Source organism: Pinus tabuliformis, chromosome 3_1 (assembly GCF_031772625.1).
Source record: "Pinus tabuliformis cultivar Carrire ecotype Pingquan chromosome 3_1, CPIR1, whole genome shotgun sequence".
Taxonomy (NCBI): Eukaryota; Viridiplantae; Streptophyta; class Pinopsida; order Pinales; family Pinaceae; genus Pinus; species Pinus tabuliformis.
In genome coordinates, this window is record NC_142301.1 from 368992857 (window position 1) to 369017882 (window position 25026).

The following is a 25026-nucleotide window of genomic DNA, read 5'->3' on the forward strand; positions in this document are numbered from 1 at the left end:
CGGAGCCGAAATACTAAAGATTGAAGTTAATGGGTATTGGGTCCGCAAAGGCTTAGATTGTACGCTCCGATAATTGGAGCCGAAATATTATAAAACAGAGCCTAAAGGAGAGTCGGGTCTGCAGACCCATTACATTGCAAATCTGCCGATAGGGAACTGCCGATAGGCCGGACTTGAAATCTCTTTAGAAGGGAGCTTAATGTGCGTCGGTTCCGCACAGCAGATTGGAAGCATTGGTGTACGGACTCCGCCGATATCACATCGGGGGAAAGGGAAAAGGGATATCGTAAGGCGCGAATTTATTTAAAGTCACTCTTTTGAATTACTGCCGATAGCATAAAGCCGCCGATAGAGTGTTGGGCGTATTATCCCTATAAAAGCCTCCGATAGTGTTTTAAATTAATTCCTTTGGAATTGTTGCCCGATGGAAGAGTAAAGCTTAGCCCGATAGTTAACACAGCAGATGGGTGGTTGCTTCTGATAGTATTAAAAGCGCCGATAAAAAAAAAGGTGGCTCCGATTCTAAAGTGTGGAGGCAAAAATACTGTAAGGAACAGTTTGGATAGTGTGGGAGACCGAATCATGGCGATTATGATTGGGATAAGATGTGGCTGTCTGTTAAATGAGATGGCTCTAGTGTATGCCTACGATCATGAGAAAAACAGGAGTGCTCTTACAATTTTGATATATGTATCCTGTGAATATTGGAACGGTTGGATAGACAGAGGGAACTGAAGTCCGGGAAGTGGAAGAAGCAAGCAAGAGAGGAGGTAACTGACAGGGTAAGCAAGCATTGAGGAAGCCGAAGAGCCTGCGGAGAAAGGAAGCCAAAAAGCCAGCGAGAAAGAGGAAATGAATGGACAGAGGCATGGAATGTATAAAAGCAGCAAAAACAGAGAACTGACGTTGTCGTTGGTGCATGGTATAACCTGAGTATGAGATAGTGGAAACAGTAGAGGTAAAGGGGGCAGAAGAAGCAGTGAAAGCTGAAAAGAGTGCAGCAGCACACCAGTGTATATCAAAGAGGTTGGAGCCTCAGAATTGAACAGGATTGAAGTCGTTGGGAGTTGGTACTCCTAAGTCCAAGATTGGTGTCTTGGAAAAACAGAGTTGGTGCTCTGGAGGTTGGAGCCTCACTGAAGTCCAAGTTGGAGCTTGGCAACTGTTCACAATTAGATATATATTAATATTTTATTTATTTCATTGCACTGTTTTGCATTTCTTTAATAAAAGTATTAATTCTAGCTGTTGATTTCTGTGGTCTTTGTATACATATAAAAATATATATATGATTTTTGGGAATCACTAGAACAATTAAAAAGGATTGTAAGAAACACTGATTCACCCCCCCCCAGTATTCCCAACAATTGGTATCAGAGCCAGCTTCTTCATTCTAGCCTAACAGCTTGAAGAAGGATCTGCAGCCATGATGAGAAATCACGAAGCATCAGGAAAACCTCCTCTGTTCGATGGCACTAACTTTGGTTTCTGGAAGAAAAGAATGAGTTACTACTTAATGTCCCTTGGACCTGAAGTCTGGCATTTTTGTCAAACTGAATACCAAACGACTTCCACTCTTCCAACAGACCAAGATGATAGGAAAGCATACATCGCAAATTCAAAGGCCATGAACTCCATCACTAGTGGAATCACTGATTCCGAGTTTACAAAAATCATGCATTGTACCTCTGCCAAAGAAATGTGGGAGAAGCTAGTTGGCTTGTACGATGGAGACTCAAAAGTCAAAAAGGAAAAGCTTCAAACTCACAGAAGACAATTTGAAAGTTTGAAGATGGAAGATGAAGAAGATATTGCAGCATACCTCCTTCGAGTAGCTGAAGTAGTAAATTCCCTGAAAGGATTGGACGAAAAGGTGGAAGAAAGTACCATTGTTCAAAGGGTATTAAGGTCTCTTCCAGACAGATTTGACTCCAAAATAAGTGCTATAGAAGAAGCAAAGGATTTAGATACCCTCAAAATGGATGAACTTCATGGAATTCTCACTGCCTATGAAATGAGGAAAGGTGGCCCTAGCTCCAAAGATGCAGCATTCAAGGCCTCAAAGTCAAAGAAAGGGAAAGAAAGGAATGACTGTAGTGATGAGTCAGATGTGGAATCCGAATTGGCTCAATATGTACGAAAGCTGAAGAGAGGATCTAAGCTTAAAGGCAAGTATCCTCTTATCTGTTTCAAATGTGGTAAAATAGGTCATTATGCAGAAAAATTTCCTCATAAACATGACAGTGATGATGAAGGAAATTCTAAAATAATGGCACATAAAAAGAAAGGGTTCAATAAGAAAAACTTTTTCTCCAAGCAAGATGAGTCTGATGAGGATGAGTTTATGGTCATCAAAGAAAAATCAGATGAGGAAAGTGATCATGATGAAAGCCAAGAAGCATTATTCATGGCACTCACAGATGATGATGATGACTCGGGGCTAGAAGGAAATGTAGATGAACTGTTAATAAGCGCCATTGAAGAAAACGAGAAACTACGGAACAAAATCATTTCTCTCAAAGTGGAAAATGAGGAAATAAGAAGGAGAGAAGATCTCTTGGAAGCAAAACTTAAAGAAATAGAAGAGACTTGTGAAGAACGCAAGGCCGAAATAGTATCTTTGAGAAAGGAGTTGGAGCAAATTAAAAAGGGTTGTAAAAGCTCTCAAATACTTGAGACTATTCTGAAAAATCAAAAACCTCAACATGATAAGTCTGGAATAGGTTTCAAGGGAGAATCCTCAAGCACTAAGAAAAATGCGAAAAGCTATGCCGATGCACTTTCCTGCAATTCAAAAGATGAAAAAGTATGTTATCAAAAGTGCATCCAAGATTCCAAGAATGAAGAAAGAATTACTCCAAAGAAGAATGTGGAGTCGAATCGTGGACACTACAACAAATACAAACCTGTACTCCACCAAGGGCCCATCAAAAATCCAAAGGACGAGGGAATAGTTATTCCCAAGAAGGAAATCGACTTAAACTGTGGTTGCTTCAAAACCATCTTTCTTGGACACTGTTTTCACTGTAAAAACTTCGGTCACCAAGCTAGACACTGTATGGCTCGCAGAAGTGAAAAGAAAAAGGACCGAGTAATCAACTCATATGCCCGCAAAAGACAGGGACAAATCAAAACCTTCAATTCATTTGATCCCTTGACTAAATTTGATCTAACTTGCTCTTTTTGCTACAATAATGGATACTATGAACAAGACTGCCCACTCAAAGGAAGAAAGACGAGTAGCAAGAACTCTGACATGGAAAAATGCGGCCTGACTCTATTTGCGCAAAATAATGGAAACCAGTGGTTTGTGGATAGTGGGTGCTCCAGACGCATGACAGGAGACAGAAGGAAATTTATCTCACTGAGCAAGAAGGAAGGGAATGTATCCTTTGGAAGTGGAACTGGAAAAATTGCAGGAAGAGGAACAGTTACTCTAATCAATGGAAAAGGAAAAGCTCAAGATGCTCTGCTGGTTGACAGACTCAAACACAACCTTCTGAGTGTCAGCCAAATCTGTGATCAAGGACATAAGATTGTTTTCAGCACCAAAGATTGTGAAATAAGGAACTCTACCTCAGGGAAACTTATGGCAAAAGGGGTGAGAACACCAAACAACATTTACATTATGAACAAGATTCAGGAAAATAAATGCTACTTGAGTCAGACAGATGAGAGTTGGCTATGGCACAAGTGACTTGGACATACAAGCTTCGAAAATCTGATCAATATCAGCAAGATCAAAGTTGTACAAGATATCCCAAGGCTGTTCAAACCTATTCAAGAAGTGTGTGGTCCATGTCAACATGGAAAGCAGACCAAAACTAGCCACAAGACAAAGGAACACTGTACATCAAAGCCCTTGGAGATCATCCATGCTGATGTGTGTGGGCCAACTAGAAATCAAGCACTCCAAGGAGAAAGATACTTTGTGTTATTTGTTGATGATTAGACTAGAATGATGTGGATATATTTCATAAAGTATAAATCTGAAACTTTTGAGTTCTTTAAGAATCTAAAATCCCTTGTAGAAAATGAAAAAGATTCAAAAATTAAGTGCCTCAGAATAGACAGAGGAGGAGAATTCACGTCAAACGAGTTTAGTGAGTTCTATAATATTCATGGAATTAAAAGGGAATTCTCAGCTGCTAGAACACCTCGGCAAAATGGGGTAGTTGAAAGACAAAACTGAACAGTTCAAGAGATGGCAAGAACCATGCTATTAGCAGCAGACCTACAGCCTAAATTCTGGAGAGAAGTAGTAGGGACAGTTGTCTATACACTGAATGGGACTCAATTAAGACCAAATTGTGACAAAACTCCTTATGAGATATGGAAAGGAAGACCTGCTTCGGTGAAGTACTTCAAGATATTTGGAAGCAAGTGCTTCATAAAAATAAATGATGGTTCACCTGGAAAGTTTGATTCTCGGGTTGATGAAGGGATATTTCTTGGATACTCTCCACGGTGCAAGGCTTACAAGTGCTACAATTATCGACTGAAGAAAATAGTGGAAAGCATTGATGTAAAGGTTGATGAAGATCTTCTAGAAAAGGAAATTGAAGAACATGAAGATGAATTTCTCCTTGAAGAAGAAGAACCTAAAGAAGAAAAGATAGATGATGAAGAAGAAGAAGAGAAAAGAGAACCACCTCATAACCCTTCAAAGATGAAGTATATTGAAAGATATCATCCAGAAGAGCGATCATTGGCGATAAAGATGAAGGTGTGCAGACCCGAAGAAGGATATCAATTACACCCAAGAGAAAAGTCATTGCCCTCCTATCTATGATAGAACCAGAAACATTTGCAGAATCAAGTAAGGATCCTCACTGGGTAAAAGAAATGGAAGAAGAAATGTCCCAAATTGAGAAGAACAAGAGATGGGAGCTGGTACCTCGTCCAAAGGACAAAAACATAATAGGAACCAAATGGGTGTTCAAAAATAAAATGAATGAGGAAGGATAGGTTATCAGAAACAAGGCAAGACTTGTCTACAAAGGCTATTCACAAATTGAAGGAGTTGACTTTGAAGAGAAATTTGCACCAGTGGCCCGTATGGAAGCTATCAGGACGTTCTTAGCATTTTCTTGCTCAAAAGGATTCAAAATCTATCAAATGGACGTGAAATCAACATTCCTAAATGGGGAACTCAAAGAGGAAGTCTACATGGAGCAGCAAAAAGTTTTTAATCTGACAGCAGGAAAGGACCTAGTCTGTAAGTTGAAAAAGGCTTTGTATGGATTGAAACAAGCTCCTAGAGCTTGGTATGTAAGACTGGATAACTGTCTCCAACAACAAGGCTTCAAAAAGGGAGTGGCTGGAAGCAATCTATACATAAAGACAGATCAAGGTAAGTTACTAGTTGCTCTTGTTTATGTCGATGATCTGATTTTTGCTAGTAATAATGATGAAATGAGCCATGAATTTTCTCAAAGCATGGCAAAAGAGTTTGAGATGTCAATGATAGGAGAGCTGTCCCACTTCCTTGGACTTCAAGTATCACAAACCAGAGCAGGATTGTGTGTATCTCAAGCCAAATATCTAAAAGACATGCTCAAAAAATATTGAATGGAGGATTGTGCACCCGTGAGTACACCTATGACCACAAACTGCAAATTGAGCAAAGATGATGACTCCCCTCTAGTAGATGCAACTCATTACAGGTCAATGATTGGAGCCCTTCTATACTTAACAGCTACACGACCAGACATAATGCAAGCAGTAGGAATGGTGGGAAGATTTCAATATGCTCCCAAACAATCTCATTTAGTAGCTGTAAAAAGAATTCTCAGATACTTGAAGGGAACTTTTGATTTGGTCTTTGGTACCCAAAGGACTCAACACTGATGGTAACTGCATACACCGATGTTGATTGGGCTGGAAGTATAGATGATCAGAAAAGTACTAATGGAAATGCATTCTTCCTAGGAGACTGTTTAGTATCCTGGCTCAGCAAAAAACAGTCATCCATATCATTATCCACAGCCGAAGCCGAGTATATTGCTGCAGCAGACTGTTGTTCTCAGATACTATGGATGAAGGAAGCTCTAAAAGATCTCAACATATGTACAGATCAACCAATTACCATTTATTGTGACAACACAAGTGCTATCAGTCTCAGCAAAAATCCAGTGATGCACCCAAGAACCAAACACATACCGATCAAGTATCATTTCCTCCGTGAGCAAGTAGCTGAACAAAATATCGTCCTAGAATATATCAGTACTAAGGAGGAGATAGCTGATATTTTCACAAATCCTCTTCCTTGAGAAGCATTTGAACATCTGCGTCAAAATATGGGGGTTATTTCTTTATCATCACTCAAGTTCATTCATAAAGATGCAACAGGATAGGGGGAGCAGTTTGATAGGGGGAGTTCGTATGCATTCCTTTGCCATTGATGTCAAAGGGGGAGAGAGCAGAAGAATTTTGCCATCAATAACAAAGGGGGAGATTGTTGGACATAGATTGTCATTGATGTCAATATGGCAATATTCAAGAGGAGCAGACCAGGCCAGAGGAGCCACATTGGAGCAAAGAGGAACATATCGGAGGAGCCACATATAAATATGCCAGAGAAGAGAGGAGTAGGTGCCGAAGCATTATTACTTAAACTTTTCGGAGCCAAGAGGAGCAGACCAAGCCAGAGGAGCCACATTGGAGCAAACAGGACCATATCGGAGGAGTGCTGCATGTAATACATGCCCACGAAGAACCTACAAGAGGAGCACACAGCTATCGGGAGCCATATATCCATGGGACGCAGCAATCATAGCTATCAGAGCAATAGTGCTTAAGGAATATGGTATCGGAGGTGGAAGACTTAGATACATATTGTTTAACACTATCGGGCTTGTAAAACTATGCATATATATGTTTAAACACAGAAATCCCTCGAAGGCGGCGAATTCCAGTTCCACAAAGAAGTGGCGGATAAACCATTAAACGAAACATTGGGCAGACATGAAATCTTATTAAGATTGGTCCAGACCCATATCGGGTCCGAAACCAATATCGCATCGGAGGAGTGGAGCCTTTCGGAACCGCCAAAGTGTATGCTCCGATAGTCCGGAGCCGAACCGTTATAAAGGGGAGCATAAAGCAATATCGGGTCCGCAAGGGCCTTTTTGGATAGTTAACTATGCGCTTCGAAATCCTGGAGCTGAAGTATTATAAAGTGCAACAGATAAAGATTTCGGGTCCGAACCCAATATCGCGCCGGAGAGGGCCTTTTAAGCTCTTAACTGTGGGCTCTGAAATCCCGGAGCCGAAGTATTATAAAGTGCAGCGGATAAGGATTTCGGGTCCAAAAGGAACCTTTGATACGACTACATGGGAGAGCTCCGATATCCCGGAGCTGAAATACTATAGATTGAAGTTAATGGGTATCAGGTCCGCAAAGGCTTAGACTGTACGCTCCGATAATTGGAGCCGAAATATTATAAAACAGAGCCTAAAGGAGAGTTGGGTCTGCAGACCCATCACATTGTAAATCTGCCGATAGGGAACTGCCGATAGGCCAGACCCGAAATCTCTTTAGAAGGGAGCTTAATGTGTGTCAGGTCCGCGCAGTAGATTGGAAGCATCGGTGTATAGACTCCACCGATATCGACCGCCGATATTGCGTCGGGGGAAAGGGAAAAGGGATATCATAAGGCACAAATGTATTTAAAGTCACTCTTTTGAATTACTACCGATAGCATAAATCCGTCGATAGAGTGTTGGGTGTATTATCCCTATAAAAGCCTTCGATAGTGTTTTAAAGTAATTCCTTTGGACTTGCTGCCTGATGGAAGAGTAAAGCTTAGCCCGATAGTTAACATAGTGGATGGGTGGTGGCTTCCGATAGTATTAAAAGCGCCGATAAAAAAAAAGGTGGCTTCGATTCTAAAGTGTGGAGGAAAAAATACTGTAAGGAACAATCCTGATAGTGTGGGAGACCGAATCATGGCGATTATGATTAGGATAAGATGTGGATGTCTGTTAAATGAGACGGCTCCAGTGTATGCCTACGATCATGAGCAAAACAGGAGTGCTGTTACAATTTTGATATATGTATCCTGTGAATATTGGAACGGTTGGATAGACAGAGGGAACTGAAGTCCGGGAAGCCGAAGAAGCAAGCAAGAGAGGAGGTAACTGATAGGGTAAGCAAGCGCTGAGGAAGTCGAAGAGCCTGCTGAGAAAGGAAGCCAAAGAACCAGCGAGAAAGAGGAAATGAATGGACAGAGGCATGGAATGTATAAAAGCAACAAAAACAAAGAACTGACGTTGTCGTTGGTGCATGGTATAACCTGAGTATGAGATCGTGGAATCAGTAGAGGTAAAGGGGGCAGCAGAAGCAGTGGAAGCTGAAAAGAGTGCAGCAGCACACCAGTGTATATCAAATAGGTTGGAGCCTCAGAATTGAACAAGATTGAAGTCCTTGGGAGTTGGTGCTCCTAAGTCCAAGATTGGTGTCTTGGCAAAATAGAGTTGGTGCTCTGGAGGTTGGAGCCTCACTGAAGTCCAAGTTGGAGCTTGGCAACTGTTCACAATTAGATATATATTAATATTGTATTTATTCCATTGCACTGTTTTGCATTTCTTTAATAAAAGTATTAATTCTAGCTGTTGATTTCTGTGGTCTGTGTATACATATACAAATATATATATGATTTTTGGGAATCACTAGAACAATTAAAAAGGATTGTAAGAAACACTGATTCACCCCCCCAGTATTCCTAAGATAATAACCCTAATCATCAAGTTACTATCATATAATAGCAACAAGTTAACATATAACATACTCATCAACAAGAATACTCTTATTATCGATTGGACTTTCTATGCACTAGATGCTCGGGGAAGATCAAGTGGTTGTGCCACTGGAGTTAATAATAGACCTATGAGATCTGAGGATATGTGGGCAAGGGAAGGGGTATTATTTGTTGATGTGTTCTCAGAGGAATTAGGAATTATCATTAGGGTGATCAATGTTTACGTTCCCTGCCACAATAGGATTGATTTATGGGAGTCATTATTGCATGCCTCTATAATGAAAAATGAAAATATAATCTTGAGGGGGGACCCAAAATTATCACTAGGCCATGATGAATCTTGGGGAAGTCATGCAGAACTTGATTCCCTGACCAAATTCTTTGAACATCTATTAGAACAGTCAAATCTCCTTAACATTGAGTCCGTCTAGGTTCATGCCACTGGAGGAATAGAAGTATCAGTGATGCTTATCTTGCCAGAAGGTTGGATTGATTCCTCATTAAGGAACCACTTCTAGAAAGGATTGAAAGGATTAGGAAATGGGTAGGCTTAGGGGGTATATCAGACCATTCCTCTATATACCTGGAAGTCTCGGGAACATCTCACAAGCCTAAGTCGCCATTCAAACATAACTCAAGTTGGTTAAAAAAGGAGGTTTTTCATTGTATTGTTAAGGATACATGGATCCATACTCACCAATTGGGTGACAAAAATCTTATAGAAGTCATTGCTAGTAATTCATGGAGACTCAAACAACGAATGATAGATTGGGTTAAGGAGAAAAAAAAGGAAGGATGGAGAACAAATAAGATTTAAGTCGATATTACAGGCTTGATAGACACTAGAAACAAGGGGTTTTAATCTATGGAGCACAAATCTCACCTCACTCTGCTCAAAGGAGAGAATCTTAGAATATTAAGACAAGAGGAGGAGGCCTGGAGATTAGAGAGTCGAGCCATTTGGCTACAAGCCAGTGCTTAATACCAATTTCTGTTGGGTCCCTATAATACTAGTGATTACCCCATTACTATTGTAGTTATACCCCTTATTTATATTGTTGTGCCCCTATTACCCCCATGTTGTTATTTCTGTGCCCCATGGAATCCCTCTATTGTTATTTTTGTGGCTTTATATTATTATTGTTAGGTCGGCTGGATTATATTGTGACTCCTTAGACTCCTATATATAGAAAGGAGGTTTTGTCATTTGAATCATCAAAGAATTTTTCATTTATGTAATGTAAAGGAGGTTTCCCCCTCGAAGAGGCTGAATTCTAAGGCGTTGATCTATCTTTTCTATCTTTTCTTGAGCTGGTTTCATAACATTTGGTATCAGAGCTTTGGATTCTAAGGTTTCACTGCTCCAAACAGGTCATCGTAGAATTTTCGCTATAACGTTTTTTCTGTGATGTTTCAGAAGTCACAAAAAAAACCCATTTGAGAAGAAATCGCGCTGAACCTTGGGTGCAAATTTCAGAGCTTTTCGCGCGATATTTGCGGAGATATGATCTGAGGAAGTTGGTCTTTTTGCAAACTCCTGAATTACATTCAAAACAGGTGACCTGGGGAAAATCGTCATAACTTTCTCTCTGGGGATTGAATTGAAATTTCGTCAGAAGTTTTAGAAAGAGGACGTACTGTAGTTTCTTGTATGCTTGTTTCAGATCCAAAGGTCGAAACAGTGACTCGTGGCACGTCGTACAAGTTCGCTCTACTGAACTAGTCTATAAGCAAGTCACTGTGGGAGATTTCACATCTCTTCCTTAGAGAATCCAATTTGGGTCCGACTTGTGGCATTGGAAAGAGGACACAGAGGGCTACTACAGCTCACAAATTAAGAATTAGATGATAGGAAAGTACAGAGATACATTAGAGGCAATATCGAGCTCCTACAAAGTGAAAAAAGGTGTGTAGATTTTCTTAAATTTTTGCTTAAGCTTGGTTTGAAAATTTATTTTGAAGGAATTCAAAGGGCATAGTAGAGCATTATTATCGGTAACTGATGCCCCGAGGAAAGAAAATGCAAACACCTAGTAAGGAACCTGAAATCTCTAGCATGACTCATGAAGAAGAGGAAGAAATGCAACATGATATATCAAAATTACAAGACCAAGTGCAACAAATGTCCCTTGCACAAAAAGGAATAGAAGCTAAGATGGATGGTTTAAAGAAAGATGTAGAAGCTAAGATGGATGGTTTAAAGAAAGGTGTAGAAGCTAAGATGGATTGTTTAAAGAAAGGCGTAGAAGCTAAGATGATTGACGTGGAAGCTAAGATGGATGATTTGAAGATAGATTTGAAGACAGACATGGACGAATTGAAGATAAATATGAATAAGTTGCTACAAGAAATAGTCCCTAAGGGTGAAAGGGTACTAAAGGAAACTCATGATGAGAACAAAAGAAATGTTAATCATGATTCCATAGACGCTAATGTTGGATTGAAGACTCACCATATTCCAAAAATCGATATGAGGAAGTTTGATGGCAAGGATCCCGCCACATGGATATTACAGATGGAGCAATTCTTCGATCTCAATAATGTGCAAAACACACAAAAGGTACGTATGGAAACTGTATATTTGGAACCAAATCAGTTTGTATGGTATCAATGGCTTTTCTCTCGTAAACAATTTATCACTTGGGCAATTTTTACGGAAGAATTGATAGCACATTATGAAGATACAAAAAGCAACACTTTTTTTAGCCAATTGATAAGTCTCAAACAAAAGGGTTCAGTAATGGAGCACATTGAGGAGTTCCAAAAATTGAACATAAGGGTAAAAGATATTCCAGAGGAGCATAGGATTGATGTGTTCATAGGGTCTTTAAAGGATAATATCCAACATGATGTTCGCCTTTGGGAACCTGATTCATTAGAGAAGGCATTCAGGTTAGCAAGAAAAATGGAAAGCAAAATTATGGCAACCAGGAAGCATACCACTCACAACTATAAAGACGGAAGTGTTGTTGCCCCTAGTCTTCCACAACCTATAAGGTTGACACCACAAAAATTGGAAGAAAAAAGAGCAAAAGGGCTTTGTTACAGTTGTGATAGCAAATACACTAAAGGTCATAAGTGTGCTGAGAAGAAATTATTCTACATAGATTGTGAAGAGGAAGAAGAAAAGGAGCAAGAAAGGTCAAAAGAAGAAGATATACTCCAGGAACAAAGCCTAGATGAAGAACAAATAAATCCGACCATATCTTGTAATGCATTGGTGGGAATTACCACTCCTCAAACCATCAAGATAGAAGGACAAATCAAGAAGAAAAAGGTAATAGTGTTGATTGATTCAGGAAGCACCCACAATTTTATTCATTGTAGGGTAGCAAAAGAATTGAATTGCTTCCTATATCCAGCACCAGAGTGTCAAGTGATGATTGCAAATGGAGGAACAATAAATTTCTCTGGAAAGTGCCATAATATCAAGCTATCCATGGGAGAATATGTATTGACTAGCCCAATGCTTTCCATTCCAATGGGAGGTGTTGATGTTGTACTAGGAGTCCAATGGCTACAATCCTTGGGTACAATAGCTTTTAATTTTCAAGAACTTTTCATCAAATTTTCTGCAGAAGGAAAGGAAGTTGAATTAAGGGGTATTGCAGGGAAACCAAGAAAGATAATCAGCTCTAATGGTATGACAAAGCTTCTAAAAAAGGAGCAAAGAGGTGTAATTGCACAATTATGTTCGCTAGATGTTTCCACATCGGAATCATCTATTTCTCCAGATCTCCAAAAAGTCTTGGACAATCATTCCAAGGTATTTGAGACTCCCAAAGGTCTCCCACCTATGCGTGATCATGATCATGCTATTCATCTGATTCCAGGAAGTGTTCCTCCAAACATCAGGCCGTACAGATATCCCTATGTCCAAAAAAGTGAAATTGAACGTATGGTTGCAGAAATGCTAGAGGCTGGTATAATTCAACCAAGTCAAAGTTCTTTCTCTGCTCCAGTAGTATTGGTGCACAAGAAGGATGGATCATGGCGCATGTGTCCGGATTATAGGGAGCTCAACAAGCTCACTATTAAAGATAAGTTCCCCATTCCTGTCATTGATGAATTACTGGATGAATTGCATGGATCAATTTACTTCACCAAGTTGGATCTTCGTTCGGGATATCATCAAATCAGAATGAAGATTGAAGACATTCCGAAAACGGCATTTAGAACTCATGAGGGTCATTATGAATTTTTGGTCATGCCTTTTGGCCTTACCAATGCACCTTCAACATTTCAAGGTTTGATGAATTCAATTTTCAAACCATTCCTTAGAAAATTTGTGTTAGTATTTTTTGATGATATACTAATCTACAGCAAGTCTTGGAAGGATCATGTTGAACATGTTGACAAGGTGCTACAACTATTGGAGGAGAAACAATTATATGCAAAAAGATCCAAATGTTTCTTTGGAGTCCAGGAGGTGGAATATTTGGGTCATATTGTATCTCATGAAGGAGTTAAGGTAGACCCTAGCAAAATTAAAGCCATTAAGGAATGGAAAATCCCCACATCCATAAAGCATCTGCGAGGATTTCTTGGGTTGACAGGGTATTATCGCAAGTTTGTTAAGAATTATGGGAGAATAGCAGCACCTCTAACAACATTATTGAAGAAAGATGCATTTTCATGGACTCTGGAAGCAACAAAGGCCTTTGAACATCTTAAAGAGGCAATGTGCCAAGCACTAGTCTTAGCTACACCGGACTTCACAAAAACCTTTATTGTGGAATGTGATGCTTCAGGAAATGGAATTGGTGCTGTTCTAATGCAAGATGAAAGACCCATTGCTTTTGAAAGTCGTCCAATCAAGGGAAAGTTTTTAAGCAAAGCTATTTATGAGAAGGAAATGTTGGCAATACTCCATGCACTTAAGAAATGGCGACCCTACCTAATGGGAAGACACTTCAAGGTAAAAACAGATCATGATAGCCTTAAATACTTTTTAGAACAAAGATTATCCTCTGAAGAGCAACAAAAGTGGGTCACAAAGATGTTGGGTTATGACTTTGAAATCATCTACAAAAAAGGGAAGCAAAATGTGGTGGCAGATGCACTCTCAAGAAAGGATGAGGATGTGGAAGCATTGTTGTGCGCCATTTCTATTATCCAACCAGATTGGATAAACGAAGCAAGGGAGGAATGGAAGAATGATGAAGAAGTGTGGGCACTTATTCGAAAGCTACAACAAGATTCCAGTACCTTTGATACATTTAGCTGGAAAAATGATTCATTATGGTACAAAGATCGCTTATACCTCTGTAAGAATTCCCAGCTAAAACAAAAGATTCTTATGGAATTGCACACTTCTCCCTTAGGAGGGCACTCAGGATTTTTAAAAACTTACCACAGGGTTAAGAAGGAATTTTTTTGGGATGGCCTTAAATCAGATATTCAAAAGTTTGTGGCAGAATGTTTGGTTTGCCAACAAAATAAAGTTGAAACAATTAAGACACCGGGTCTATTACAACCTTTATCCATTCCAAGCCAACGTTGGGAGGAGGTTTCAATGGATTTTATCACAGGTTTACCCAAGTCTGAGGGAAAGAGTGTCATCATGGTGGTAGTTGACAGACTTACCAAGTATGCACACTTTTGTGCATTATCACATCCATTTAAAGCCAGTACAGTTTCTACTGCATTTATGGAAACAATTCAAAAGCTACATGGAAACCCAAAGATTATTGTAAGTGACAGAGATCCCATTTTCACTGGAAATTTTTGGACAGAATTATTTTCTTGTCTTGGTACTCAGTTAGCTCATAGCTCATCTTATCATCCTCAATCTGATGGGCAAACTGAGATAGTAAACAAATGTTTGGAAGGATATCTTCGTTGCTTTGTATCTGATAAACAGACACAATGGGTCAAATGGTTGCCTCTAGCTGAATGGTGGTATAACACTTCCTTCCATACAGCAACAAAAATGACCCCATTTATGGCACTTTATGGGTATCAACCACCATCCATCACATCATATTTAAGAGAAAATTCTAAGGTTCAGGCAGTGGAACATCACATCGAACATCAACAACAAGTCCTCCAACTCTTAAAGGATAACCTCGTGTTGGCACAAAATAGAATGAAACAACAGGCAGATCAACATCGCAGTGAAAGAAGTTTTGATGTAGGTGATTGGGTATTCCTACGGCTACAACCATATAAGCAAATGTCCCTAAAGCAAGCTAAGAAGGATAATAAATTATCACCAAAGTATTATGGTCCGTACAAGGTGTTTCAAAAGATTGGTACTATGGCATACAAATTGGAGCTTCCTGCAGCTTCTCGATTGCACCCAGTTTTCCATGTTTCATGTTTAAAGAAGGTTATAGGTGACAAGCTCCCAGTTCAAACAATATTGCCAGAACTTGAGGAGGAAGGAAAAATTATATTGGAACCGGAAGCAGTCACAGAAACAAGAACTCGACAGCTACGAAATCGATCAATTTCAGAGTATCTTATCAAGTGGAAGAACTTATCCGCTGAAGATTCCACATGGGAAGATGAGAATTTTATGCAGAAGTATCCAAAACTACTCAAGCGTTGAGGAAAACACATTTTTGAAGGAGAGGGGCATCTTGGGTCCCTATAATACTAGTGATTACCCCATTATTATTGTAGTTATACCCCTTATTTATATTGTTGTGCCCCTATTACCCCCATGCTATTATTTCTGTGCCCCATGGAATCCCTCTATTGTTATTTTTGTGGCTTTATATTATTATTTTTAGGTCGGCTGGATTATATTGTGACTCCTTAGACTCCTATATATAGAAAGGAGGTTTTGTCATTTGAATCATCAAAGAATTGTTCATTTATGTAATGTAAAGGAGGTTGCCCCCTCAAAGAGGCTGAATTCTAAGGCGTTGATCTATCTTTTCTATCTTTTCTTGAGCTGGTTTCATAACAATTTCTTTCAGCACTTTGCTAGAGGAAGGAAGGCCATAAACACAATCTGGTCTCTTAAGGATGAGGGGGGCCAAGAAGTACATTCCTTTCAAAATCTTGTTAATATGGGCATTCGACATTTTGGACAACTGTATAGTGCCCCTAGTGAAGCCACTATTGTCGAGATACTCAGACTAGCTAGGAACTTCCCTCATTTTGTAGATGAAGAGGAGCTTGAAAATATGAATAAACCTGTTACTTTGGGAGAGTTAGAGGTTGTGATGAAATGGTTCAATAAGGATAAGAGCCCGGGTCCAAATGGATGGCCTATTGAATTTTATCTAACCTTCTTCAAGCTGATTAGTGAGGACTTGTTATTGGCCATTGAAGATTGTAGGACCACTGACAAGATGTATGAAGCCTTCAACTCTACCTTCATCGCCCTAATCGCCAAATATGACAATCCTCACTCTTTCGATGACTATATGCCCATCTCATTGTGCAATTGTATTTACAAGATCATCTCCAAAATTATATCCAATCACATCAAACCCATCTTATCCCATCATATATCCAAGGAACAATTTTCTTTCCTAGACCATAGACAGATCCACAAAGTTGTTGGCACTGCTCAAGAAGGTATACACTTCATTTAAATAAATAATATCAAAAGAATTGTTCTCAAAAATGACCTCTCCAAAGCCTTTGACATTTTTAATTGGATATATATCAGGTTGATTTTGACCCATATAGATTTCCCCCACAACTTCATAAACTAGGTGATGTGTTGTATAACCTCGTCCTCTAGAATTTTGATTAATGGAGTTGCATCAAAGTTTTTCCATGCTGAATGAGGCCTTCAACAGGGGTTTCCATTATCGCCCCTGCTATTTCTCCTTTTCATGGAAGGACTGAGTCAACTTATATATGAAAATATATCCAATGGAAACCTTATATGGGTACTACTGGTTGACTACAACACCATAGTTCATATAGTATTTGTTGACGATGTCCTCATTTTTGTCAATGGTACATGTTAGTGTCAATTAGTTCTGCCTATCACCAGTGATCAAATATTCTTTTACCAAGTTTTGTTAGGGGTCTCAAAGTCAAATTTTATCATGTCACTAGGTTTTAAGAATAAAATTTGGTCACTGGCTATTGTGTCTAAGTCACTTCTTCTCCCTTCACTTACTCATGGTCTTCATCACTCATCATGGTCATTGTCTTCTTCGAGGTATCATATCTTCATTCAAGTGTCTTGGGTCATGAAATGGTTAAATTCCTCATTTTAGGTCATGGTATAGGGTTTCAATCCATGTGTCATCATGATACCATATATTAGAACAAAAAATATGTCCATCATGTGAGCCAGTGAGTAAAGGGAGTTCGCAGCTTAGGGAAAGAAAAATAAGGTAAAGGTAATGTTTTATTTCAAATAAGATAATGTTGCAGTACACTACCTCGTCTCATCATTTCTCAAAGGGACATATGTTGGCATGCCACTACCAAATAAAAGATCAAATTTCAAGCTAAAAAATACCATCCAAAACATCAAAAGGGTTTCATTTCAGCATTCACATGTTTGAGCATCTCCTTGGCAAGTAAGTAAACATCTGGCACCTCTTATGCATCCTTCATTTTGAGGAACTCAGTGAAAATTCCTCTCCTAGGGTTTCACTGTGTTTTTGGTCTCCAAATGATTTTTCTTCATTTTAGTGAGAAAAATCATAGTTTTATGTTCCATAAATTCCACACATACCTTATATACACCTTCCAACAATTTCCCATACCCATTCCCTTCATTTCCCCTCATTTTCCCTAAACCCTAGTTCAACACTCTGTTTTTGCAAATTTCTAGGCTAGGACTGTGTTTTGGACTTGTGAGAAAAATCCTAGTTTTTATGTTCCATAACCACTACACATACCTTATATACCCCTTCCAACCATTTCCCATACCCATTCCTTTCATTTCCCCTCATTTTCCCTAAACCCTATCTCAATGTTGTGCTTTTGGAAATTTCTAGGCTAGGACTGTGTTTTGGACTTTTTCACACCTGTCGCTCACTCTTTTGAAGAAATTCCACCTCCATACACTCTCTAACATCTATCCCTACCCCGAAAAATTTTCCCAAGAATTTAGACACTGTTAAACACCTTCATCTCCCACCATTTTCAAAATAGTCCCTTTTCTCTTTGAGGCCATTTGTTGCACATAGTGACAACTTTGTTTCAAAATATTTTTATGACCAAATGGAGAAGCATTTTAGAAAATTGAAAGAGGTTTTTGTCAATAATAATCTAAGAAACAAAAAACTCCTTCATTTTATGTACATGTGTTACGATTTGAGAGAAAGTCCACAATACACTTGCTACGGGAGAGTTGCTCAGTATTTTAGTGACCAACTACAAACTTGGATTATGAAAAAATGGGAAAGTATTTTTGAAAACCGTAGGAGGTTTTGGGTCAAAACATTCCAAGTAAGAAAACCCACTCTCATAGTTTCAAAATTCGTTATGGTTAAAGAGATATCTCTCCACCTTTCAGCCCTATTTTTGTAGAAATTTGGCAATTTTTGGCACAGTCACCCTGCCAAAAGCATAGCGTGGGCCATGCTGCGCTTTTTTTGGAGGGCTCTAAATGACAAAAAATCTACATGGTTAGATAGATATTGACTTATACATAAGATTTGGACACTTGGAAACCTAATTCATCAGATTTTGTAGGGTGAAAATGTCCAAAAGCCACCTAAAAAACACCTTTTTTCCCTGCTTTTGGAGGCCACGCTATGCTTTCTGACCAATCTTGGGAGGATTGATTTTTGAGGGGCTATACTTGATCCTTTTCAGTTCTAGAGGATTCAATTATGTATCCGACATAAATATATTCCAATGAGATATCATGAGCTTAATTTGGAGTTCAGAAAGGCCTTCAAAAGTGGCCAGCAGGTTCACGCTGCACTTTTTGTAGCCCACGCTGTGCTTTTCTAGGAGATTATTTTCTTCAGCAGTTCGACCTAGTTTCAATTTTTCACTTATGTAAATGATGTAATTGAGTAATCCTAGTGTAAATATGATGTGATAGTGGGTGACTAATCTTTGTAAGTGGTTTTGATGTAAATTTGGCCTCATTTATGAGAGTGGTTGGAGTCAAAGTTAATTGAGGAAGTTGTTTTAACTTCCCTAGACAATAAGGTTTGGTTAGAAAACCTCATGGAGCATTTCCTAGAGTCATGGGTTCGAACCCTAAGAGTGGGGAGATGTTATTTTGGTCTTTATGTATCATTTTCTCAATCATAGAATAGGTTGGACATCAGGGGAGAGAACTATTGTAGCTTGTACTTGGACATTTTCTAGAAATCAAAGGATACAGTTTGCAGCTATTATCTAGGAATTCATGTGTAGTAAGTTTGTGATGTTGTTTTTTATCTTTATCACTTTATATGAAATATATTCATCTTCTCTTTCCATTTATCAATTCTTCAATGGTTTTCCTTACAGTTTATAAAAAAAATTCTTTTCATAAAGCTTTGTTTTGATGGAAAAATCATTATGTGTTACTTTCTTTCTTTCTTAATGAGTTCATGTTTCATTCTCATTAATACCTTTAGCTTCTTCTTAACACTACACTACACCAACGAACCCTAAGATCCATCACAAAAGTATTGCTACCTTGCTCCTTTATATCTTTTATGATGTAACCCTTTGATCCTGTTGACCTAGCTACTTGGTTTTTCTCCCTTATCTAGCAACAAAACCCTAAATTTTCCAAAACCTACCTGATTCTAGCTATCTAGCCTAAAATCCTTTACATGCGAGTTATATCTGTTGGCATTATGGCTAAAATGTTGTCCTTGATGGTAACCCATTCAGGTGATAGATCACAGTACTTCAAGTCAGCAGCAGAGATTGATGACCAGCTATCAAATATTGAAGAAAATAAGGGGTACGCAGGTAAACCTTACAGAAAGTGCGTACCCGCAGGTACACCATACAGAAACCGCGTCCAGATATGCAGACCAGCCATTCAGGAGGTGCGTCCCCCCAGTGCACACATTTCAAGGCAGAGAAAAGTACATGTGGGGTTTTCTTATGGTTTGCTCTTGGTATTTAGCCGACGGTATTGGGTTATTATGGTGTCGGCTCATGGTATTGTTCCATGATTTTAGGAGGAGCTTGCCTATATAAAGCAAAGGAGATCATTTGGCTTGAGTATGTCTTTGGTTGAATATCTCATGAGGGCTAGATCTGGTCTAGATCTAAAGAAGGCGAATCTACTGATGGACCGAGATCTCTTCGGCGCATGATCAGATCTGTAGATCTGACTGTCTGGGTTATTCTTGAAGTCTTGAAATCATTTATGCCCGAAGGTACGCAGGTACAGTGAAAGAAAACCGCGTCCAGATACGCAGGCGCAGAAGCGCTGCAGGTGCGCCGGTACGCAGGCGCAGAAGCGCTGCAGGTGCGCCGGTACGCAGGCGCAGAAGCGCTGCAGGTGCGTCGGTACGTAGGCGCAGAAGCGCTGCAGTTGCGGAGGTACGCAGGAAGTCTATTTGGCACAGTGCATGGGTACGCAGGTGCACAGTTCAGAACAGTGCGTCCTGGACGCAGGCATTACATGGGTGAAGTTGCGTACTTCTCTTGAAATCAGTTTAGCTGTTCATGTTTATCATTGCTGTGTTCTGGGTTTTGAAGTAATGTCTGGTTTTTGGTATTATGTTCTGATAACAACAGTGATTGAGTAAATGATTATGATTAGCTTCAGAATTGATGGATCAGGTTCTTAATGAACTGATGGACTAGATCTGATTGATGACTCTCATTGTATATGTATTGATCTAGTGATTGGGTGTTTCAGAAGGTTGTTTGATTATGAGCTTCAATGTTGTTGTTGGGTCCAGTATGAAAATTGGATGAAATGTGGCCTTTCAGATTATGGGTTGTGCTTCAGTGTATCCAGTATGAAAATTGATGAAATGTGGTACTTGGAGGAGAGAAGATTGTAGGCCGGCGCCTACATACTAGTATCTAAGCTAGTACAAGAGCTAAAGGAAATCTTTGGAGCATTGTAGCAGGTAGTAGCCTGCGTACTAGTAAATGGATCAGCTAGTACAAGAGCAAAGGGGGTTGTAGCTCCCGTACTGGTATAAAACTGCACCAGTACAAATATTGTAAAAGGATTTTCTTATTAAGAAGAAGATTGAGATGACTTGCAGCAGGTGGTTTTCTCCCGCATTGGGTTTCCACCTTATATCATTGTGTTCATGTGTGTGCCTTATGTGTGATGATCTACTTTATGATACTGCATCTGTTAACTGACAATATGGTTGATAATGTTCTAATGCACTCATTGAAGATCGATTAACTTAATCATAAGAAGTTGTGGAAGTAGCATATATGAATCTGATTATGGAAATGAAAAAGTTTTATTAATGTGATAATACTGATTCACCCCCCCCTCTCAGTATTATTTCCAACAATTGGTATCAGAGTAGGTCCTTTGATAGAATCTTGATCGCTTGAAGGAGATCCGTGGAACAATGGGAAAGAAGCTTAAGAAGAAAGCACCTAAGAAAAAGAAGTCATCTCAGAAGAACTATGACAGTGGGAGAATCGATTGGGGATTAGGCATACAAAGCTCTTCAGATTCAGAATCAGTATCAGGTATGAATATGTTATCCTCTGATGTTCCAGCTATATTTCCTTGTGAAAGAGATGAAAGTGAAAGCGAAACTACTGAATTAGCTCTCATGGGTGAACAAGAAAGAAATGAGATAGAAGCAGAATTCAAACGACTGACAAACAAAATTAGAACTCAAGAAGAACTTATGAACATAAAGGATGATACTGCTAAGGCCCAACGAGAGTTATTCAAGGATAAATATCGCAAGCTGCAGGATGAAGTAACATTACTAAGAAATGAAGTCAATGAAAATAACACAACCATCATGAAACTCAGAGATAGATCCAGCTATTATGAAAGTCTTGAAGCTACAATCCTCTCACTAAAAGGAGATCCTGAAGAATAAAAGAAGCAGAATACAGATCTACTCCAAGCTATTGCAAAACAAGAAAACGAATTCACCAGCTTAAAATCTCAACTAGAATGTGCCTTCCGAGTTCGTCAAATGCAGCAGGATCTGAATGAAGAACAAGAAAAGGAGATTCTCAAACTAAGAAAACAAATGGAAGAAGGAAGGAAAGCTGAAGAAGATTTGAAAAAGCAATCTCTTGAAAAGGAAGAACAGCTTCAGGTTGAGGTAAATATCTTGAAAGGTAAACTAGAAGAAAAGGATAAGCTTTTACGATTTCAAGATAGTTCTAAAGTCTTGGATGATATTCTTAGTAGTCAAAGGTCTCCTGCTATAAAGACTGGTCTTGGTTTCCATGAATCTGTTGAAGGTGAATCTAGTTCGCAAGGTGAGGCAAGGAAATCTAAAGAGAAATCTAAAGTGATCAATGAAGAAATGAAAGATGAATCTCATCATCAACCAAGGAAAGAGATTCCTCAAAGAAAATCCTTTACTCCTCCTATGAATAATGTTGAATGTTATGTATGTCATAATCTTGGACATGTTGCAGCTAGATGTAGAAGAAGAAGAGTTCAAGACCATTATGCAAACAAGTCATCTCAATCAAGGTATTTTTATGGATATTGCTTTGCTTGCAATACGTTTGGTCACAAAGCTGCTGATTTTTACAGGAGGAATATGAAACATGTAAGATGTTATGCATGTAACAAGCCTGGACATATAGCTAAGGAATGCAGGAACAAAGTGTGGGCACCATATCAAAAGGAGAAAATGTCATCATCACGCTTGAAGATATGGAGGAAAAAGGAAGTACAATCAGAAAAGGATGGCACAGCACAATGTACAGACATACCAGAATCATAGGGAGCTGAAAGTACAAAACTTCAGGTTCCTGAATCTCATATGCAAACTTCATAAAGGCAAGTCGCATATATACGCGAATTGGATACTGCACAATCGCGTATATGCTTGTTTGAAGGCAGTAGGCAAGTGAAGTTGGAAATGAATCTATCAGATCTGGGAATCTGACTGTCAGTAGCACAAAGGAGGACTGTTAATTCGGCCCTAATCAGAAGGCCGCAGGTGTTTAACAGAAGAGCTGCGTGGGGACGCAGTGCAGAAACAGGAGATCTGCGTCGGGACGCAGTGCAGAAACAGGAGATCTGCGTCGGTACGCAGAGCAGAAGAAAGATACCTGCGTCGGTACGCAGAGCAGAAGAAGGAGAACTGCGTGGGTACGCAGAGCGACTAAGGTTCAGGTGCATCCGTGCAGTAAAAGTACGCGGCGCGATAGTATTTCCAGGTGCGTCCGTACACGGCGCGATAGTATTTTGGGGTGCGTCCCTGTAGTTGCAGTACGCGGCGCAACTGACGGAACAGGTGCGTGGGTACGCTCTGTAATAGAAGACTGTCTGCGTATATACACAGTGCAGCAGAAGGATATCTACGGGTGTACGCAGGGGAGCAGAAGATGAAGTGCGTACCTGTCTCAAGGCATTTATTGGCTGATTCTTCTTATTGATATGCATGATCAGATTTGACAGATGGCACTGGTTCAGGGGGAGCATATGTCCTGAATGCATGTTTGGCATTATGGTCCTTGGTGACAATGCTTATGATTCATCTTGCTATGGTTATGAGTTGGTCACATGATCAGATTTATGGTTGATTCTCTAATGATGCTTGCATGGAGTCTTTATTTTTCTTGGCACAAATGGATGAGGATTGTTGGCTAGATACAGGGATGATTATTCATACATATGTTGATTGATGCAGATGCTTTCATTTGATGGCTCTTGATTCATGTAGATCTGGATGGTTATGAGTTGATGCAGAAGTCCTTGATGTTGACAAATATTATGGAGCAGATTATACAGTGCTATTGTTGATGTTTGTCATGATCTTTAGATGTTTAATGTAAAGGTCATAGCAAGACTCATGTTGTAATGGTCTATCTATTGTAGTCATCTCTTCAGGTCATGTAACGGCCTATGTCCCCCCCACTATGCATGGGATGAAGATGTAATGTATTTGGTTTTCATATTTCTGATGTATTCCCACTTGGTTGGATGGATGATCCTTATTGTGAAGGGTGATGGATGTATGTATTGAGTCTTTTGGTGATAGGAAGGTCATTTATGATATATAAAGTCATGTTCTTCTTGTAGAACATCTTTTTGCAGACCTTGCTTACAGTCAGGGGGAGCTTGAGCATGAACAACACTATATAGCAGAGCAGACATCTCAGCTTGTTCTCAGAAAGACCATTATCAGATTGGAGCACCATGACATATACAAAGGGGGAGCTCATTCAGAGACTTCAGCAGATCTGGTTTATAGTCAAGGGGAGCATGTTCTTAGGGGGAGCATACCCCTTTGCCCTTGATGTCAAAGGGGGAGAGTGATTTGGTGTTGTTGCCATCAAGTCCAAAGGGGGAGATTGTTGGCATTATGATGCATGTGTTGTACTTGATGGCAACCCTCTCATAGAAGATCATCTCACTTATATACATTCAGATGAATCTACAGAAGAGATATCAGATGTCACATAATACATAGATGCAGGACAGCTCAAAGGAATCAAATGGCAAGTTCTTAGTAAGCTTTGCCATCAAGTCCAAAGGGGGAGATTGTTGGCATTATGGCTAAAATGTTGTCCTTGATGGCAACCCATTCAGGTGATAGATCACAGTACTTCAAGTCAGCAGCAGAGATTGATGACCAGCTATCAAATATTGAAGAAAATAAGGAGTACGCAGGTACACCTTACAGAAAGTGCGTACCCGCAGGTACACCATACAGAAACCGCGTCCAGATACGCAGACCAGCCGTTCAGGAGGTGCATCCCCCCAGTGCACACATTTCAAGGCAGAGAAAAGTACATGTGGGGTTTTCTTATGGTTTACTCTTGGTATTTAGCCGACGGTATTGGGTTATTATGGTGTCGGCTCGTGGTATTGTTCCATGATTTTAGGAGGAGCTTGCCTATATAAAGCAAAGGAGATCATTTGGCTTGAGTATGTCTTTGGTTGAATATCTCATGAGGGCTAGATCTGGTCTAGATCTAAAGAAGGCAAATCTACTGATGGACTGAGATCTCTTCGGCGCATGATCAGATCTGTAGATCTGACTGTCTGGGTTATTCTTGAAGTCTTGAAATCATTTATGCCCGAAGGTACGCAGGTACAGTGAAAGAAAACCGCGTCCAGATATGTAGGCGCAGAAGCGCTGCAGGTGCGCCGGTACGCAGGCGTAGAAGCGCTGCAGGTGTGCCGGTATGCAGGCGCAGAAGCGCTGCAGGTGCATCGGTACGCAGGCGCAGAAACGCTGCAGTTGCG